General features: G+C 35.4%; 1 protein-coding gene across 2 annotated transcripts in view; it reads right to left on the bottom strand.

The window, feature by feature from the left end:
- LOC137645360 (heme-binding protein 2-like) overlaps positions 1–10,000 on the bottom strand; it is a 95,253-nt gene that overhangs the window by 12,054 nt on the left and 73,199 nt on the right. The window lies entirely within an intron of this gene.

Below are 10,000 nucleotides of genomic sequence, written 5' to 3' on the forward strand. Positions count from 1 at the left end.
TGTCACAGAGACTTCAAACTTGGTTCATAATTGAGTGTATAAAAATCCACTCCAATTAATACATGTTAAGGTCAAAGGTCAAGGTCGAGCAAATGTTCAATTCTCGTAATCAGCCATAAGTTTGGACATCATTGTCACAGAGACTTCAAACTTGGTTCATATTTGATGTATAAAAATCCACTCCAATTAATACATGTTAAGGTCACAGGTCAAGGTCAAGCAAAAGGTCGAGAAATAAGCTGCCGCAGTGGAGGTCTGCACAACACTGAGTGCCCCTCTAGTTATTAGAATGGTCCACACTTGCTAAAACACTTTAAGGTCAGGCACACGTTATTATTATAATCGGCAGCTATTACGCTATGGATTGCATTCAATTAATCAAACCAAAGATTTCCTTCAATCAAATACTACACACGAGAGTAAAATGGATTACATGATCGTATCACATACAACTCGCGCTCGTATAATGTAGTATATTTTTACATGACAAACATATATGAATATATGCGCATACACATACTCATGTAAATACAGTATAAATATACTAATATGCATATACACAGACTACGCACATACTATATACACATACTTACAAACACACACACACACACACACATACACACACACACACACATATATATATATATATATATATATATATATATATATATATATATATATATATATATATATATATATATATATGTTAATGCGCACACAGCCCACATATGTAGACATAAATATCAATATATTATATAATTATGTATACATATATGCATTCAAACAGATACAAAAGTGTGTGTATATATATATATATATATATATATATATATATATATATATATATATATATATATTGAGAGAAGTCATGTCATTAAGACAAAACTGCAGACTAATGAGAGAGAGAGAGAGAGAGAGAGAGAGAGAGAGAGAGAGAGAGAGAGAGAGAGAGACTTCCCTAAATTGAACACTGTGTACATCTATGTCAAACTCTGAGGTGTTCATGTACGCTGGCAAGTGAGTATTCACCTTGCCAATTCCCTTTAATTTAAAGAGGGTGATTCCTTATACCTCAGCTTCTACGCACGACTTCAAAGCAACTGTTAAATGAACTTGCAGGAATAATACATACATACATATACCAAGGCACTTCCCCCAATTTTGGGGGGTAGCCGACATCAACAAATGAAACAAAACAAAAAAGGGGACCTCTACTCTCTACGTTCCTCCCAGCCTAACAAGGGACTCAACCGAGTTCAGCTGGTACTGCTAGGGTGCCACAACCCACCCTCCCACATTATCCACCACGGATGAGCTTCATAATGCTGAATCCCCTACTGCTGCTACCTCCGCGGTCATCTAAGGCATCGGAGGCAGCAGCAGGAATAATGAGACCTCATAATTCAGACTCAAAAAAGACTATAAGATTTATACACATCCCACATCATGAATTACTAGGTAAGCAGGCAGTTAATTCTAATAGTCGGGTCTTCTCCATCATGAGGCTCAATACTAAACAATATGCTAGAAGTTTTATTCCTGCTGTGGCCAAGTTGTGGAATGATCTCCCTAATCGGGTAGTTGAATCAGTGGAACTTCAAAAGTTCAAAGTTGAAGCAAGTGTTTTTATAGTCTATATACGAATTATCTGTTTTAATGTTGTTAATGCTTTTTTGAATATTTTATTTTAATTTTTCATTACTTCTCATACCGTTTAATTATTTCCTTGTTTCCTTTCCTCAATGGGCTTTTTTTCCCTGTTGGAGCCCTTGGGCGTATAGCATCTTGCTTTCCTAACTAGGATTGTAGCTTGGCTAATAATAATAATAATAATAATAATAATAATAATAATAACCTTTATCAATCTGTCAATTTCCATTCGATAGGTATTTAATAAAAAATGCAAATTTTAAAGAGACGTGGGGCTTTCTAATTAAAGACATATAGATAAACCCTAAAAAAAAGTAATAGACATTCTGAATACAGACTTCTCGATAATTTCTGAAAACAGACATGGGCGCTCTAAGCACAAACCTAAAGATAAGTCATAAAAGAGATATGGGTGTGCTTAATATAGACTCCTAGAGATTAATCCTAGGCACCAGCCGCCCGTTGAAATACTACCGCCAGAGAGTTATGGGGTCCTTTGACTGGCCAGACAGTACTACGTTGGATCCTTCTCTTTGGTTACGGTTCTTTCTCTTTGCCTACACATACGCCGAATAGTCTGGCCTATTCTTAACAGATTCTCCTCTGTCCTCACACACCTGACAACACTGAGGTTACTAAACAATTCTTCTTCGCTCAAGGGGTTAACTACTGCACTGTATTTGTTCTGTGGCTACTTTCCTCTTAGTAAGGGTAGAAGAGACTCTTTAGCTATGGTAAGCAGCTCTTCTAGGAGAAGGACACTCCAAAATCAAACCATTGTTCTCTAGTCTTGGGTAGTGCCATAGCCTCTGTACCATGGTCTTCCACTGTCTTGGGTTAGAGTTCTCTTGCTTGAGGGTACAATCAGGCACACTATTCTATTTAATTTCTCTTCCTCTTGTTTTGTTAAAGTTTTCATAGTTTATATAGGAAATATTTATTTTAATGTTACTCTTCTTAAAATATTTTATTTTTCCTTCTTTCCTTTCCTTACTGGGCTATTTCCCCTGTTGGGGCCCCTGGGCTTATAGCATTTTGCTTTTCCAGCTAGGGTTGTAGCTTAGCAAATAATAATAATAATAATAATAATAATAATAATAAAGCAGGTGCTTTGTATAGAGAGACCTACAGATAAATACTAAAGAAAGACATGGGCGTTTAAATACGATCCCCAGAAAATACAATTTCTTAGAGATATATTCCCAAGAAATAAATAGGTGTTCTAAATACTCAGGCCTATAGATAATATCTCGCAGATAGATACGGACGTTCTAAATACAGACATAGATAAATCCTAAAGACATTGTTGCTATAATAGAGGCCTAACGATAAATAAATCCAAAAGAATAACATAGGCATTCTAAATACAGACATAGATAAATCCTAAAGACATTGTTACTACAATAGAGGCTAACGATAAATAAATCCAAAAGAATAACATAGGCATTCTAAATACAGACATAGATAAATCCGAAAGAAAGACATTGTTGTTATAACAAAGGCTAACGATAAATAAATCCAAAAGAATAACATAGGCATTCTAAATACAGACATAGATAAATCCGAAAGAAAGACATTGTTGTTATAACAAAGGCTAACGATAAATAAATCCAAAAGAATAACATAGGCATTCTAAATACAGACATAGATAAATCCGAAAGAAAGACATTGTTGTTATAACAAAGGCTAACGATAAATAAATCCAAAAGAATAACATAGGCATTCTAAATACAGACATAGATAAATCCGAAAGAAAGACATTGTTGTTATAACAAAGGCTAACGATAAATAAATCCAAAAGAATAACATAGGCATTCTAAATACAGACATAGATAAATCCAAAAGAAAGACATTGTTGCTATAATAAGAGGCCTAACGATAAATAAATCCAAAAGAATAACATAAGCATTCTAAATACAGACATCTAGGGATAAATCCTGAAAACAGACAGGGGTGTTCTAAATATAGCGACAGAAAAATCTTAGAGATAGACACTGATACTGTAAAAAGACCTGAATAGATAAATACCTAATAAAGACATACGAGTTTTAAATACAGACCTGGAGATAGATGTTAAAGAAAGACATGGGAGTTTTAAATACAGACCTGGAGATAGATGTTAAAGAAAGACATGGGCGTTTTAAATACAGACCTGGAGATAGATGTTAAAGAAAGACGTGGGAGTTTTAAATACAGACCTGGGGGTAGATGTTAAAGAAAGACATGGGAGTTTTAAATACAGACCTGGGGGTAGATGTTAAAGAAAGACATGGGAGTTTTAAATACAGAGAGCAGGAGATAGATGTTAAAGAAAGACATGGGAGTTTTAAATACAGAGAGCCGGAGATAGATGTTAAAGAAAGACATGGGAGTTTTAAATACAGAGAGCCGGAGATAGATGTTAAAGAAAGACATGGGAGTTTTAAATACAGAGAGCCGGAGATAGATGTTAAAGAAACCCATGGGAGTTTTAAATACAGAGAGCAGGAGATAGATGTTAAAGAAAGACATGGGAGTTCTAAGTACAGACCTGGAGATAGATGTTAAAGAAAGACATGGGAGTTCTAAATACAGACCTGGAGATAGATGTTAAAGAAAGACATCGGAGTTTTAAATACAGACCTGGGGATAGATGTTAAAGAAGGACATGGGAGTTTTAAATACAGACCTAGAGATAGATGTTAAAGAAGGACATGGGAGTTTTAAATACAGACCTGGAGATAGATGTTAAAGAAAGACGTGGGAGTTTTAAATACAGAGAGCAGGAGATAGATGTTAAAGAAAGACATGGGAGTTTTAAATACAGAGAGCAGGAGATAGATGTTAAAGAAAGACATGGGAGTTTTAAATACAGAGAGCAGGAGATAGATGTTAAAGAAAGACATGGGAGTTCTAAGTACAGACCTGGACATAGATGTTAAAGAAAGACATGGGAGTTTTAAATACAGACCTGGGGATAGATGTTAAAGAAAGACATGGGAGTTTTAAATACAGACCTGGAGATAGATGTTAAAGAAAGACATGGGAGTTTTAAATAGAGACCTGGAGATAGATGTTAAAGAAAGACATGGGAGTTTTAAATACAGACCTGGGGATAGATGTTAAAGAAGGACATGGGAGTTTTAAATACAGACCTGGGGATAGATGTTAAAGAAGGACATGGGAGTTTTAAATACAGACCTGGAGATAGATGTTAAAGAAGGACATGGGAGTTTTAAATACAGACCTGGGGATAGATGTTAAAGAAGGACGTGGGAGTTTTAAATACAGACCTGGAGATAGATGTTAAAGAAGGACGTGGGCGTTTTAAATACAGACCTGGAGATAGATGTTAAAGAAAGACGTGGGCGTTTTAAATACAGACCTGGAGATAGATGTTAAAGAAAGACGTGGGCGTTTTAAATACAGACCTGGAGATAGATGTTAAAGAAGGACATGGGAGTTTTAAATACAGACCTGGAGATAGATATTAAAGAAAGACGTGGGCGTTTTAAATACAGACCTGGAGATAGATGTTAAAGAAAGACATGGGAGTTTTAAATACAGACCTGGAGATAGATGTTAAAGAAAGACATGGGAGTTTTAAATACAGACCTGGAGATAGATGTTAAAGAAGGACATGGGAGTTTTAAATACAGACCTGGAGATAGATATTAAAGAAAGACGTGGGCGTTCTAAATACAGACCTGGAGATAGATGTTAAAGAAAGACATGGGAGTTTTAAATACAGAGAGCAGGAGATAGATGTTAAAGAAAGACATGGGAGTTCTAAATACAGAGAGCAGGAGATAGATGTTAAAGAAAGACATGGGAGTTCTAAGTACAGACCTGGAGATAGATGTTAAAGAAAGACATGGGAGTTTTAAATACAGACCTGGGGATAGATGTTAAAGAAAGACATGGGAGTTTTAAATACAGACCTGGAGATAGATGTTAAAGAAAGACATGGGAGTTTTAAATAGAGACCTGGAGATAGATGTTAAAGAAGGACATGGGAGTTTTAAATACAGACCTGGGGATAGATGTTAAAGAAGGACATGGGAGTTTTAAATACAGACCTGGGGATAGATGTTAAAGAAGGACATGGGAGTTTTAAATACAGACCTGGGGATAGATGTTAAAGAAAGACATGGGAGTTTTAAATACAGACCTGGAGATAGATGTTAAAGAAAGACATGGGAGTTTTAAATAGAGACCTGGAGATAGATGTTAAAGAAAGACATGGGAGTTTTAAATAGAGACCTGGAGATAGATGTTAAAGAAAGACATGGGAGTTTTAAATACAGACCTGGGGATAGATGTTAAAGAAAGACATGGGAGTTTTAAATACAGACCTGGAGATAGATGTTAAAGAAAGACATGGGAGTTTTAAATACAGACCTGGAGATAGATGTTAAAGAAAGACATGGGAGTTTTAAATACAGACCTGGAGATAGGTGTTAAAGAAAGACATGGGAGTTTTAAATACAGACCTGGAGATAGGTGTTAAAGAAAGACATGGGAGTTTTAAATACAGACCTGGATATAGACGTTAAAGAAAGACAAGGGAGTTTTAAATAAAGAGACCAGGAGATAAATATTGAAGACATTGGAATTCTAAGCACAGAGACTTAGAGGTAAATCTTAAATAAGGGAATGTGTAATCTCAGAACATAGACATATAGATATAACAATGTAGATGAGGAAATGATCAAATGTGTAATTGTTGGAGTGAAAGAAGTATTAAGACATATGCTTTTTTCAAATCAAAGTATTATATACATTTTAGTAGTTTTAAATCATATATGGTCTCCCATTACCATACAAAACACCAAGTTTTTGTGTCTTTCTAAGAGAAAACTAGAGGGGCACCCAGTAGAGCGCAAACCTCTGACGCGGCAGCTTATTTCTCAACCTTTTGCTCGGCCTTGGCCAAGACCTTTTACCTTAACATGTATTAATTGGCGTGGATTTTCATACACCCAAATAAGAATCTAGTTGGAAGTCTCTGTGGCAACGATGTCCAAATTTATGGCCGATTACGTGAATTGGACATTTTGCTTGATCGTGACCTTGACCCTGACTTTCCAAAATTTAATAATTTTCAGCTTTTTACATGACAGTTAATCCCTATGTTTCATTTACCCTACGACTAAAATTGAGGCCAGGAAGCAGTTCACAAACACACACACAAACAATGGGTAAAATATAACCACCTTCCAACTTCGTTGGCGGAGGTAATAACACACACAAGTATGCAAATGGCTAGTCTCTATCTACAAAACTTAGTATTACAGAAGTTCACAATGTCTCATAGCAATGTGAGGAACAAGGAGAAAAATATTGAGCAATCATTACATTTCAGGTTATCTCGATACTTATAACAATTACCAATTGAAGAAGTGTATCTAAGGTTAAATAACTTGAACGTAGTCAAGAATTTGAAGAGAATTAACGGGTAAAGAGTTAAGATAGGGATGTCAATAAAGGAAATTTTTATTGTATTTAAACTTTGTTGAATGAATGGCAACGAGACAATTCCATTCAAAACGTGGTAGAGTAAAAACAGGACGAACCAAAATGGTTAGACACTGATGACTTTCGGAAAGGGATGTGTGTAATCCTTTATCAATGGCTCAAATGTCAAGACGACTAATATGTATTTGGACTGGTTTTCTTTTTTTTCTTTTTTATAGATAACGGGTGTCCTTGAGACGTTAACTTTCACCCTTTTTTAATCAACTTATAAACTTGCCAATATTTCTGCAAATGACATTTCTTTTGGCCTCAGTAATAAAGTACATACGTCAAAATCCAAATAGGTTTAAAATTTATATCGTCGATGAAATATATATGTAATTAAGAATATAGACAAGAGATTATAAAAATAACATTACATTAGAAAATATGCTGAAAATTACAGAAAAGTCTTACGAAAACAGCAACAGAAAACGATACAAAACATACTTATTTGTACAGATATTTAGTAATAACTTTGTGGTTCACCATTTAATTAAAAAAGTTTTAACTTACGCACATGACAACAGCCCAATTTGTAAAGTGTCATAAAAACTGGTTAATTCTTGAATCATTATAGAAACAAATGATAACAGTCCATCTTCAAAAAACCTTCTTGTTAACAAATATCAGCTTAGGAATAAACCAACTTAGTATTTCCAAAGAAATCTGTAAGTTGCAGTTTTTAAGATTTCATAATGGCCTGAAACTATTGACGTATAAGATATGACAGAGATTTACTACTTCTCATTTGAGATCCCAGAAGGGGTGTGTGTGTGTGTGTGTGTACACGCGCGAGCGAGCAGTTAGGTTGTAACTGAGAGGCGATGATGGAGGGTCACAAAAATTCAAATATCAATTCATGAAAAGACAGGCTTAAACCAGTTCTGTTAACAATGAGGTGTAAAGCAAGATGTACAATAAAAATAAAATACCGTTACAGTGTACAAGTGTGTGAAACACGTGCAGTACATGTGTGTGTGTGTATATGTAGATTCTTATCATCCTTGTACTGTACATATAAGGTAAATTTATCTCTGTATAGTAGGCTTAATTAATTTCTGTACACTTCACATGAACCTAACGCGACGTCTGTCAGCTGTACAGTTGGACACATAATTTCCTTGCACACCATGTTCTGTTGAAATGCATACCCTTACTGGGCGGCGAGTAACCAAACAGATAGTGTAAGGCGATTTGATATCAGTGGAAGCGGAGCTACACACAGGAACTCTCCACTCAGTAAGGGTGTGACAGAGTGCAATGACAGGAATTCCCGTGGCCAACAATTCTTCTTCATCAAAGGGGTTAACTACTACACTCTAATTATTCAGTGGCCACTTTCCTCTTGGTAAGGGTAGAAGAGACTCTTTACCTATGGTAAGTAGGTCTTCTAGGAGAAGGACACTCCAAAATCAAACCTTTGTTCTTTATTCTTGGGTAGTGCCATAGCCTCTGTCCCATGGTGTTCCACCGTCTTGGGTTAGAGTTCTCTTACTTGAGGGTACACTTGGGTACGCTATTCGGATCTTGTAAAGTTGGGTAACCCATGGGACCTCTTGTAAAGATGAATAACCCAACAACCAAACTTGTAAAGTTGGATAACCTTATAATCGAACTTGTTAAGTTGAGTAACCTCATAAATAAAATAAATGATGGAAACAAAAACAAAAAGTAAAATGTCAAATATTTATTTATAAATACATAAATGCAAGTTATAAATGCGAGTAAAAAGTAAAATGTCAAACATTTATTTATAAATACATAAATGCAAGTTATAAATGAATTAAATATGGGAAATCTATTTATATAAAAACAAAAACGATAAAATCATAACTAATTCAATTTGTATTGATTAGCGATAGCACCACAAAAAGCAAAAAATGTATTAGTGCTATTTCTTTCACGCCACATATATTCATGCAGATAAGAATTCAAGAATTCTCGTTTACAGCCACGCATGCTTTTAATATGTGCCTTTATTTTATTCCAATAGCTCTCTATTGCTTGCGTGTGCACACCAGTAGTTTTATCAACAAAGTTTAACGAATGATTGACTGTATAATGTGAGAGACCTAGTTCTTTTTCTATATTATAATAAGACTTCCACTGATCACTATGTACAACCGTTTGAGGGTAAACAACTTTCCTAATTATTGGCAAGAGTGTATGTGCGTTTCGAGACTCGACTATTTCCATGTATCCTAGCGACGGTGTTGTTGAAGTATCCACAATGCCAAAAACCCACAGGGGTTTGATTGGTGCCCGTCCTCTGTGAAATTTTGGTTTATGCGAAAAGCAAGACTCGTCAATCTGTACCGTTACACCAGACCCACCTAGCTTGATTGGATTGTTTTCGAAGTATTTAGAACACACATCCCGACAGAAATTATGGATATCAATGACAGTCACTCTTGAAAGATTCAGAAAATTAACCGAGTGAGTTACACTAGTTTGCTCACACCAATAGAAAATCGCTTCAACCCACTTCTGCAATGAAAGTTTGGAACGGAAGAAAAATGATCGTTTGCGAATGCTTTCATATTGCTGATATTTCTCACAGTCTTTGAACTGGCACTTCCATGCATATTTATCTTGTAGTACAGAACGGTTAGTCCATTTCATATTCTTATCACAGTGCTGGCACTTTAACTCTCTTCTTAAAAGTCCATGCTGCTTCATCCAAAATATTACTGGAAGCGGATCTTCTACTAACAAAGGCTTAACGATATTTTGATAAATAGCACGATCCATTTTGGGGTGTTATACTTCTTGTTCATTAAGGTAAAATGAGATCTTTCTTGCTTTGTTACCAAAAAAGGAAAAGACTACCCGACTAACAACAAACAAAAAC

The sequence above is a fragment of the Palaemon carinicauda genome, chromosome 1 (assembly GCF_036898095.1).
Source record: "Palaemon carinicauda isolate YSFRI2023 chromosome 1, ASM3689809v2, whole genome shotgun sequence".
Taxonomy (NCBI): Eukaryota; Metazoa; Arthropoda; class Malacostraca; order Decapoda; family Palaemonidae; genus Palaemon; species Palaemon carinicauda.